Source organism: Nicotiana tomentosiformis, chromosome 6 (genome assembly GCF_000390325.3).
Source record: "Nicotiana tomentosiformis chromosome 6, ASM39032v3, whole genome shotgun sequence".
Lineage (NCBI taxonomy): Eukaryota > Viridiplantae > Streptophyta > Magnoliopsida > Solanales > Solanaceae > Nicotiana > Nicotiana tomentosiformis.
Genome location: NC_090817.1, coordinates 3,929,502 through 3,942,387, shown reverse-complemented (window position 1 = coordinate 3,942,387; position 12,886 = coordinate 3,929,502).

Sequence of the window (12,886 nt, the reverse complement as noted above, 5' to 3'; positions counted from 1 at the left end):
TTAATTTATGATTAAAAATAATTTGTGATTTTTCAAGTAAGCAGGAAAATAATTAATTTGACGACGTATAGACACTCGTCACCTCACCTATACGTCGTTCACATACAATTCACATAACAAATAATTTAAGGGTTCTATTTCCTCAAGTCAAGGTTAATCCCGACACTTACCTCGCTTTGCAAATTTCAATCAATTATTCAATCACAGATTTTTCTTTTAAATTTGCCTCCTAAAGCTTCAAATATATTCACAAATAATTCAATATATTCAATACTAATCATAGGAATTAATTCCATATGAATTTATAATTTTTCCGGATAAAAATCCGAAATTCATTAAAATATTGGCAGTGGGACCCACATCTCAAATCTCGGAAAAACTCGTGAAATCTGAACACCCGTTCCGATACGAGTTCAACCATACCAAATTTGTCCAATTCCGATATCAAATGGACCTTCAAATCTAAATTTTTCATTTTTGAAAAGTTTTACAAAAATTCCAATTTCTTCCATCTAAATCTGAAATAAATGATGAATATAGGCATGGATTTGTGAAATACAATCACTATATGATAAAGAACACTTACCCAGTTCAAAGTCGTAAAAATTCCCCTTGAAATCGCCCAAATCCGAGACTCAAAAATGAGTAAAAATGGCTAAGACCCGATTTTATGTATTCTGCCTAGCATTTTCGCTTCTGCGGTGCCTGGGCTCATACATGCGAGCTCGCATCTGCGAGAAAAATCTCGCATCTGCTGATAACAACAAGATAGGGGTCCAAGAATTACTAAAGAAAATCAAGAAACGTGCGGAAGCTAAAAAAAAATAAAGAAACAAAAAAATAACGGAAAATTAAAGATACATTGAATTCAAGAAAGAGTTTCTTGAATTCAAGAAGTCTATTCTTGAAGTTGAATCCTAACAACAACAATTAGCTAACAAAGAACTAATCGCCTTTGGTAGAGAATTAAAAATAAGAGATAGATTGTGAAACCCGACCCTTTAGAATAACAAGAACAACAATAAGCCTAAACTTATCACCTTTCTTGAATACCTAGAAGTGATCTAAGATTTCGAAAGAGTTTAATATTACCACCTTAAGTTGAGTCTTGAAGGTTGAAGAATAAATCCAAGAGTAGCCACACACAAGAGTGCAAGAAAAATCTCACAATTTTTATTGATATTGTCTATAATAATCTAAAATCTTAAAACAAAGATGACACTCCTTTATATAGAGAGGGGGTCACGAAATTCCTACCTAAAAACAAGGAAATAAAGTCCTAAACTACTTTGGACAACCAATCCAAATACCTTAGGAAAAGAAAAAACATTAGGAAACAAAAACCAAGTCAATCTTGGAAAGTAACTCCAACAATCTTAGGAAAAGGAAAACATAACCTTAACTACCTAGGAAAGCAATAAATCTAGTACCAAAATATATGGAAATAAGTTAAAATCAATCTTGGATAGAATCTTGAAAGTCCCAAACCAATCATGAATAGGATCTTGGAAATCTTGAAGACAACTTGCAAGCAGCTTGGCACCAACTTGTACCCAACTTCTATCACGCCTATTGAGCCTTTCTTGGGCAGCAAGTAAGTCCTTTTTATGTTATAAAAACGTGTCTTCATGTAGGACTTATTGGGCTGCAAGTTTGAACACATTTTTAGGTTCCAAATAGGTCGAATAGTGGCCTGATTTGGACCTTCTTCAGAGGATGTCTTTTGGGATCTAATCCACCTTTTCTTGGACATGAATTTGGACCATAAAATAATTATAACACCTAGACAACTCATATCCTTTATCCTTGAGCTCTCCATCCCAATTAACAACTTCTTTATTTGCACTTGAAGTCTAATGACCTTGTTTTGCAACTCTTTAGCTTGACATCTTGTTAAAGGCCCCCTTGTTAAAGGCGAGGTTCCGCATTTGCGGACAAAATGTCGCACCTGCGATGTCCGCTTCTGCACAAAAGGGCCGCACCTGTGAAGGCCACATCTGCGATGGAAGTATCGCTTCTGCGAGCTCGCACCTACGGTCAAAATTCCGCAGGTGCGATTATACCATAACCCAAATTTCAAATTTTTGCTCAAGTCCAATTCTTGTTCCGATTTCAATCCGTTTCACCCTCGGGGTACTCGGTACCCCGCTCGAATATACCAACAAGTCTCGTAACATAATACGGACTGACTCGGGGTCTAAAATCACGTCAAACAACACTAAAATTACAATTCGCACCCCGATTCGAATTTTGAGTTTTAAACTTTCAATTTACAAATCTCGTGCCAAAACATATTAAATGAATCCGGAATGACTTTAAATTTGTCACACAAGTCATAAATGACATAACAGAGCTGTTCAAATTTCCAGAATCAGATTCCGGCTCCGATATCAAATAGTCAACCCCGTGGTCAAACTTGGAATATTTAGCCTTTAAATTGCTAGTTCTGTTAAATGGTCATAACTTGAGCTAGGGACCTCCAAATTAAATTTCGGGTATATTTCCAAGTCCCAAATCACGATACGGAGCTATTGGAATTTTCAAAATACTGATCCGGATCCATTTACTCAAAATGTTGACCAAAGTCAACTTAGTTGAGTTTTAAAGCTCTATTTCCTATTTTAATCCATTTTTCACATGAAAGCTTTTCGGAAAATTTTACGGACTGTGCACGCAAATCGATGAATGATAAATGGTGCTTTTCGAGGTCTTAGAACACAAAATTACTTATTAAATTTAAAAATAACATTTTGGGTCATAACATTCTCCACCTCTAAAACAAACGTTCGTCCTCGAATGGAGTTAGAAAAAGTACCTGAGCTGGAGAAAAGGTGTGGATACTTACTCCGCATGTCCGACTCGGACTCCCAGGTAGATGCCTCTACTGACTGACCTCTCCATTGCACCCGAACTGAAGGATAACTCTTTGACCTCAACTGTCGGACCTGCCGGGCTAGAATAGCCACCGGCTTCTACTCGTAAGTCAAATCTTTGTCCAATTGGACTGAGCTTAAATCTAACACATGGGACGGATCGCCTTGATATTTTCGGAACATAGACACATGGAACACTGGATGAACCGCTGATAAACTAGGTGGTAATGCAAACCTGTAGGCTACTTCACCCACCCTTTCAAGAATTTCAAAGGGTCCGATATACCTAGGGCTTAACTTGCCCTTCTTTCCGAACCTCATTACACCTTTCATAGGTGAAACCCGGAGCAATATTCGTTCTCCAACCATGAATGCAATAACACGAACTTTATGGTCGGCATAACTCTTTTGCCTAGACTGAGTTATGCGAAGTCGATCCTGAATAATCTTGACCCTATCCAAGGCATCCTGTACCAAATCGGTACCCAACAACCGAGCCTCTCCCAGTTCAAACCAACCAACTGGTGATATGCCTCATATGGAGCTATCTGAATACTCGACTGGTAGCTATTATTATAAGCAAACTCCGCAAGTGGCAAGAACTGATCCCAAGAACCTCTAAAGTATATAACACAAGCGCGGAGCATATCTTCCAATATCTGAATAGTGCGCTCTGACTGTCCATCTGTCTGTGGATGAAATGTTGTACTCAACTCCACCTGCGTGCCTAAATCACGCTGTACAGCCCTCCAGAAATGTGAGGTAAACTGCGTACCTCGATCTGAAATAATAGACACGGGCACACCGTGAAGGCGGTCAATCTCACGAATATAAATTTCAGCTAACCTTTCTGAAGAATAGGTAACTGCCACTGGAATGAAATGGGCTGACTTGATCAACCTGTCCACAATGACCCAAACTGCGTCAAATTTTCTCTGAGTCCGTGGGAGCCCAACAACAAAATCCATAGTGATACACTCCCACTTCCACTCAGGAATTTCTAACTTCTGAAGCAAACCATCAGGTCTCTGATGCTCGTACTTAACTTGCTGACAATTCAGACACCGAGCTATATGTGCAACTATATCCTTTTTCATTCTCCTCCACCAGTAATGTTTCCGCAAATCTTGATACATTTTAGCGGTACCTGGATGAATAGAATACCTGAAACTATGTGCCTCTTCGAGAATTAATTCACGAAGCCCATCCACATTAGGCACACAAATACGGCCCTACATTCGCAGAACTCTATCTTTCCCCACAGCAACCTGTTTAGCATCATCGTGCCGCACCGTGTCCTTAAGGACAAGTAAATGAGGATCATCATATTGCCTCTCTCTGATGCACTCATATAAAGAAGACCGAGTGACTGTACAAGCTAGAACCCGACTGGGTTCTGAAACATCTAACCTCACCAACTGATTAGCCAAAGTCTGAACATCTGCAGCTAATGTCATCTCACCAACCAGAATATACGCAAGACTGCCCATACTTACAGCCTTTCTACTCAAAGCATCGACCACCACATTGGCCTTTCCGGGGTGATACAAAATGGTGATATCATAGTCTTTCAACAACTCCAACCATCTTCTCTGCCTCAAATTAAGATCTTTTTGTTTGAACAGATACTGAAGGCTACGATGATCAGTAAATACCTCACACGAGACACCGTAGAGGTAATGCCTCCAAATCTTCAGCGCATGAACAATGGCTGCCAATTCTAAGTCATGAACAGGATAATTCTTCTCGTGAACTTTCAAATGCCGCGACGCATATGCGATTACCTTGCCATTTTTCATTAATACTGCACCAAGCCCAATGTGAGATACGTCACAATATACCGCATACGATCCTGAACCTATGGGTAATACCAATACAGGCGCCGTAGTCAAAGCGGTCTTGAGCTTCTGAAAGCTCAACTCACACTCGTCTGACCATCTGAATGGAACACCCTTCTAGGTTAGTCTGGTCAATGTGCTTGCTATAGATGAAAATCCTTCCATGAACCGAAGATAATTACCTGCCAAACCCAGGAAACTCCGGATCTCTGTAACCGAAGTAGGTCTAGGCCAATTCTGAACAGCCTCAATCTTCTTAGGATCCACCTTTATGCCTTTTGCTGATAAAATATGTGGCAAAAAGGCAACTGAGTCTAACCAAAACTCACATTTTGAAAATTTGGCATATAACTGATTATTCTTCAAGGTGTGAAGCACACTTCGAAGATGCTGCTCATGCTCCTCTCGACTGCTGGAGTAAATCAAGATATCATCAATGAATACAACCACAAAAGAATCCAAATAAGGCTTGAACACCCGATTCATCAAATCCATAAATGCTGCTGGAGCATTTGTCAACCCAAATGACATCACTAGGAACTCGTAATGCCCGTACTGAGTCCGAAAAGCTGTCTTAGGGACATCAGATGCCCTAATCTTCAACTGATGGTAACCAGATCTCAAATCAATTTTTGAAAATACCTTGGCACCCTGAAGCTGATCAAATAAGTCATCAATTCTTGGCAGCGGATATTTGTTTTTGATAGTGTCCTTGTTCAACTGTCGATAATCTATACACATCCGCATAGAGCCATCTTTCTTCTTTACAAATAATACTAGTGCACCCCAGGGCGAGACACTGGTCTAATGAATCCCTGATCAAGCAAGTCTTGTATCTTCTCTTTCAATTCTTTCAACTCTAGCGGGCCATACAGTATGGTGGAACAGAAATGGGCTGAGTGCCCGAAGCCAAATCAATACAAAATTCAATATCTCTGTCGGGTAGCATCCCCGGCAAATCTGCAGGAAATACTTTTAGAAATTCATGAACAACTGGTACTGAGTCCATAGAAGGGACATCCGCACTGGGATCGCGAATATAAGTCAAATAGGCTAGACACCCTTTCTTTACCATACGCCAAGCTTTCATATAAGAAATAACCCTGCTGGCAGAATGGCCAAAGTTCCTTTCCACTCTAACCGAGGTAACCTCGGCATAGCTAGGGTCATTGTCTTGGCATGAAAGTCCAATATATCATGGTAAGGAGACAGCGAATCCATACCCAAGATGACATCAAAATCTACCATATCAAGAAGTAGAAGATCCACACTGGTCTCAAGATTACCAATAGTAACCACACACAAATGATAGACATGATCTACTACAACAGAGTCTCCCACCGGTGTAGATACACACACAGAAGCACTCATAGAATCATAAGGCACAACCAAATATGAAGCAAAATAGGAGGACACATAGGAATAAGTATATCCTGGATCAAATAGAACTGAAGCATCTCTATGGAAAACTGGAATAATACCTGTGATCACAGCATCATATGACTCGCCCTCAGGCCTAGCTGGAAAAGCATAAAATCGAGGTTAGGTCCCACCACTCTGAACTGCATCACTGGGACAGCATCTAACTGGCTGGCCTCCACCTCTAACGGTCTAACCTCCACCTCTAATGGCCTGACCTCCACCTCTAATGGCCTGACCTCCACCTCTAACTACCTGACCCCTACCTCTAGCTGGCTGAGTAGGCGGTGAAGCAACCGGTGCCGGTATGATGGCACGAGAATCTTGCCGAGATCTGTTACTCGCCAATCTAGGGCAATACCTCCTGATGTGACCAATGTTTCCACACTCATAACACCCATCCTGATGCCGTGGATGCTGAAGCTGAAGCTGACCCAGATGGGCCGGATAACCACTGTAGTAACTCTGGAGTGGTGGTGCATTGATAGGAGCTGAATGTGCACTGAATACTGGCTGCCCAGAGTAAGGCATAATAGGACCGTGACTCCCTGAAGCACCGGGAGATACATGAAGTGCTGAATGAAATGGTCTGGGAGGATGACCCCTACCAAAATTACCCCGGCCTCCAGGCGAGGCACCACTGTAACCACCGAACTGACGAGGCCTCTTATCGGACCTCTGCTATCTTTCTTGTGCAAGAACCATCTCGATCATCCTTGCGATATTAGCAGCCACTTGAAAATAAATCTCACTTCTGGTCTCCTTGGCCATCTGAAGTCTGATAGGGTGAGTGAGTCCCTCAATGAACCTCCCCACTCTCTATCCCTCCGTAGGTAGTAAAAGGAGAGCATGACAGGCCAAATCCACAAAACGGGACTCATACTGAGTAACAGTCATATTGCCTTGTTGTAGACGCTCGAATTACTTGCGAAATTCCTCTCTCAGTGTGATAGGGAGGAACTTCTCCAGAAATAGCTGAGAGAACTACTCTCAGGTAAGTGCAGGCGATCCGACTGGTCGGGTCAATGTGTAATCTCTCCACCACTTCTTGGCGGAACCCGTTATCTGGAATACCACAAAATCAACTCCATTGGTCTCAACTATACCCATGTTTCGCAGCACCTCATGGCAGCGTTCAAGATAATCATGTGGGTCCTCATAAGGTGTACCACTGAAGTGAACTGGAAAGAGCTTAGTGAACTTATCCAGTCTCAATAAGGCCTCAAAAGACATGGCGTGCCTATCACCGGTCTGTGCTGCAACAACTGGCTGAACTACCCCAACTGGAGTGGCTGCTGGAGCCTGATTCTGGGGAGCCATCTGCTCCGGAGCGGGAGTAGTGGGAGTTTGTGCTCCTCCCCCAGCCTGTGAGACGGCTGGTGCCACTGGAAATGTACCATTCTGAGCCACGCCCTCCATAAGACTTACCAAACGGACTAGAGCGTCCTGAAGTACTGGAGTGGCTATGAATCCTTCCGGGACCTGAACTGGTCCAACTAGTACATTCTCAATTGGGACCTCATCCCGAAGGTCTACCTGAGGTTCTACAACATGTGCAGATGCTCGAGCTCTGGACTGAGCTCTACCTCGGCCTCTAGCACGACCTCGGCCTCGACCTCTACCCCTGGCCATAGTTGCCACCGGGGGTTCTAGTACCTGTCCATCGGTAGAGGTATTACGTGTTCTCACCATCTGCGATAGAATAAGAGTAGAATGGTTCAATCATCGATGATAGAATAAAATCGCACGACAGAATAAGAAAGAAGTGATATTGTTCCTAAACTGCGTAGCCTCTAAGAGATAAGTACTGACGTCTCCGTACCGATCCTTCAAACTCTACTAAGCTTGCTCGTGACTCATGAGACCTATGTAACCTAGTGTTATGATACCAACTGTCACGACCCGAAATTCCCACCTTCGGACCGTGATGGCGCCTAACATTTCACTTGCTAGGCAAGCTAACGTCAGAATAATATTATCCATTTTTAAAATAATTTTAAATTTATTAATAACAAGGAAACAAATGCGGAAGCAAAGTTTTAAATATAGTGAAATAATCCATCAAACAACGGTGTCTAAATACCATCCCAGAATTGGTGTCACACGTACACGAGCTTCTAGAATAAATACAAATAAAGGTCTGAATAATTTAAAGCTATCTGGAAATAAACACACAGCTAAAGTACAATAGACGGGGACTTCAGAACTGCGGACGCCATACAGTTATACCTCAAGTCTCCTCTAATAGCTAAAATTCGAGCAAGTCTATGGTACGCCGCTGGGACCAACTCCAAAATCTACACAAGAAGTGCAGAGTGTAGTATCAGTATAACCGACCCCATGTACTGGTAAGTGTTGAACCTAACCTCGACGAAGTAGTGACGAGGCTAAGGCGGTTCACTTACATTAACCTGTATGCAATATTAGTAACAACAACAATAATAGGAATAAATCAAGTAATTTATTTATAATAATTGAAGGCAACTCAGCAGTCATAACCAATTATCATTTTCATTATTTCTGTTACAGCGTGCAACCCGCTCTCACAGTATATCCACATTCAGTTCTGTTGCAGCGTGCAACCCGCTCCTCCAACATATTCATTTTAATCTAGTCTGTTGCGGCGTACAACCCGATCCTCCAATATTAACTTTTTAACAAGTCTGTTGTGGCGTGCAACCCGATCCTCCAATATTAACTTTTAATAAGTCTGTTGCGGCGTGCAACCCGATCCTCCAATATTGACTTTTAATAAGTCTATTGCGACATGCAACCCGATCCTCCAATATTGACTTTTAATAAGTCTGTTGCGGCGTGCAACCTGATCCTCCAATATTGACTTTTAATAAGTCTGTTGCGGCGTGCAAGCCGATCCTCCAATATATTCATTATAATCAATCTTGTTGCGGCGTGCAACCCGCTCCTCTAACATATTCATTTGCCAATCAATTCTTACAGAAGAAATTTCCCAATAAATGCAACAATTAACATAAAATCATAAGACAACAAGCATACAATAATTATGATTTAATTATGAAGCAAACAATGACAAATAGCAATTTATTATGGAAATCAGGGAGCAAATAGATATTTTAATATTTAATATGCTAAATGTCAAATAACAATTAAGGCACATAATTCAAATAACATGTAACAATTAATGCAGGAATTCAAGCTTTAACATTTGACAAAGAATAAGAGAGAAATAATTATTATAATATTTAATTTATGATTAAAAACAATTTATGATTTTTCAAGTAAGCAGGCAAATAATTAATTTGACGACGTATAGCCACTCGTCACCTCGCCTATACGTCGTTCACATACAATTCACATAACAAATAATTTAAGAGTTATATTTTCTCAAGTCAAGGTTAACCCCGACATTTACCTCTCTTTGCAAATTCCAATTAATTATTCAACCACAGCTTTTCCTTTTAAATTTACCTCTGAAAGCTTCAAATCTATTCACAAATAATTCAATATATTCAATACTAATCATAGGAATTAATTCCATATGAAATTATAATTTTTCCGGATAAAAATCCGAAATTCATTAAATATTAGCAGTGGGACCCACGTCTCAAATCCCAGAAAAACTCACGAAATCCGAACACCCGTTCCGATACGAGTTCAACCATACCAAATTTGTCCAATTCTGATATCAAATGGACCTTCAAATCTAAATTTTTCGTTTTTGGAAAGTTTTACAAAAATTCCAATTTCTTCCATCTAAATCTGAAATAAATGATGAATATAGGCATGGATTTGTGAAATACAATCACTATATGATAAAGAACACTTACCCAGTTCAAAGTCATGAAAATCCCCCTTGAAATCGCCCAAATCCGAGACTCAAAAATGAGTAAAAATGGCTAAGACCCGATTTTATGTATTCTGCCCAGCATTTTCGCATCTGCGGTGCCTGGGCTCGCACATGCGAGCTCGCATCTGCGAGAAAAATCTTGCATCTGCAAAAAGGGGCTGCCAGGCGAGGTTTCGTATTTGCGGACAAAATGTCGCACCTGCGACGTCCGCTTCTGCGCAAAAGGGCCGCACCTGTGAAGGCCGCATCTGCGATGGAAGTATCGCTTCTGCGAGCTCGCACCTACGGTCAAAATTCCGCACGTGCGATTATACCAAAACCTAAATTTTAGATTTTTGCTTAAGTCCAATTCTTGTTCCGATTTCAATCCGTTTCACCCTCGGGGTACTCGGGACCCCGCTCGAATATACCAACAAGTCCCGTAACATAATACGGACTGACTCGGGGTCTAAAATCACGTCAAACAACACTGAAATTACAATTCGCACCCCGATTCGAACTTTGAGTTTTAAACTTTCAATTTGCAAATCTCGTGCCAAAACATATTAAATGAATCCGGAATGACTTCAAATTTGGTACACAAGTCATAAATGACATAACATAGCTGTTTAAATTTCCAGAATCGGATTCCGACTCCGATATCAAAAAGTCAACCCCGTGGTCAAACTTGGAATATTTAGCCTTTAAATTGCTAGTTCCGTTAAATGGTCATAACTTGAGCTAGGGACCTCCAAATTAAATTCCGAGCGTACTACCAAGTCCCAAATCACGATACAGGAGCTACCAGAATTTTCAAAATACTGATCCGGATCCGTTTGCTCAAAATGTTGACCAAAGTCAACTGAGTTGAGTTTTAAAGCTCTATTTTCCATTTTAATCTATTTTTCACATGAAAACTTTCCGAAAAAGTTTACGGACTGCGCACCAAGTCGAGGAATGATAAATGGTGCTTTTTGAGGTCCTAGAAGACAGAATTACTTATTAAATTTAAAGATGATATTTTGGGTCATCACATCTTGTTTCTTCCTTTCTTCCTTTATTAAGAGTGTTTTGTATGAGAGTTAGTGTTGGAAAGCACTTGTGTGAACCCTTTCGTTAGAGTGATCTTGTGAGGTTATTATTTTAGGGTATTTGGGATTAATTAGAGTGTTTATTCTAATTTTGTACTCTCTTTTGTACTCTTATTGTTATAGTAAATTGCTCTTCTCCGCTTGTGGACGTAGGTCACTTTGACCGAACCACGTTAAATTTATGTCTTATTTATCTACTTTACTTGTCATTGTTATCAACTTCCATAGTCTTTGTTATTGTCATTATACCGTTGTTTGGCTAAATTTCGCACTACCCGGGTTCCCAATCCTAACACAGTGGCATAGAGTTTGTTAATTCAATATGTGCAGGTCTGTTCAGGACTCTTGGAATTGCACATCAGAGAACTTGTGCTTACACCCCTCAACAAAATGGCATAGCTGAGAGAAAGTACAAACATATTCTAGAGGTGACTAGGGCTATTAGGTTCCAAGCACATATACCAATCAAGTTTTGGGGGAACTATGTCTTTGCAGCTATGTACCTCATTAATAGAATGCCTTTCCCAGTTATAGGTGGAGTTTCTCCCTATGAGAGGTTGTATGCTAAGAAGCCCGATCTTGGCCACTTAAGAGTAATTGGCTGCTTATGTTATGCAAAGCAGATCCATAAGGCAGACAAGCTTTTATCCAGAGTTAACCCTACAGTCCATATGGGATATTCTCCTACTCAAAAGGGCTATATCTTGTATGATCTTACTTCTCATTCTTTTGTTGTTAGAAGGGATGTGGCATGCAGAGAGGAGGTGTTCCTATTTTCCAGCAGCAAGTTTGTTCCACCACCTCAATTTGTTGATTCCCATTCTTTTTCACACCATTATGAAACTCCTGGGATTGCTCACACCCTCAATGATCCTGCAACCATAGAGGTGGAGGATGAAGATCTCACACATTGGTTATGTCAGTCACCTATTGTGGGAAGTCCTATTAGCACCAGGTGTGTTGACACCACCACCTATTCTCAAAGAATCTCTGCAGATTTACTTACACAAGACATTAATCCTACCTTAAGGAAGTCCACTAGACCTAAACAAACTCCCATTTGGATGAAAAACTTTATTTCTCTCAACATTTACAAAGATGTTCCATATGCTATCTCAAACTACTTGTCTTATGGCACACTGTCTCCTAAGTATCATGCTTACATTGCAGCCACTTTAACTATAGTTGAACCTTCTTCCTATGAGGCAGCTGTTAAAGATCCAAGATGAGTAGAGGCAATGAAGGCTAAAATTATTGCTCTTGAAGACAATCACACATGGTATGTGGTAAGCTTGCCTGAGGGTAAGAAACCTATAGGTTGCAAGTGGATCTATAAGGTGAATTACAAAGCTTCAAGGGAGGTTGAAAGATTCAAGGCTCGGTTGGTTGCCAAAGGCTATAGCCAAAAGGAAGGTATTGACTATCAAGAGACTTTCTCTCCTGTAGTCAAAATGGTGATTGTCAGGACTATTCTCTCCATTGTTGCTGCTGCACATTGGCACATCCATCAAATGGATGTCTACAATGCTTTCCTACAAGTAGATCTACATGATGAGATTTACATGACTCTGCCACAAGGATTTAAGAGTCAGGGGAAGTTGAGGCCAGTCTGCAGACTCCTCAAATCCTTGTATGGGAACAAGCAAGCTATCTAAGGCATTATTACAGTTTGGTTTCAACCAAAGTCACTATGATTATTCTCTATTTGTCAAAGGAACTAGGAATGAGACTATTGATATCTTAGTATATGCGGATGATATGATGCTTATTGGTGCAAATCTGCAGTTGATTGAAGATACCAAGAAAGCACTACAATATACCTTCATGATGAATGACTTGGGAGAGCTAAAATACTTTCTT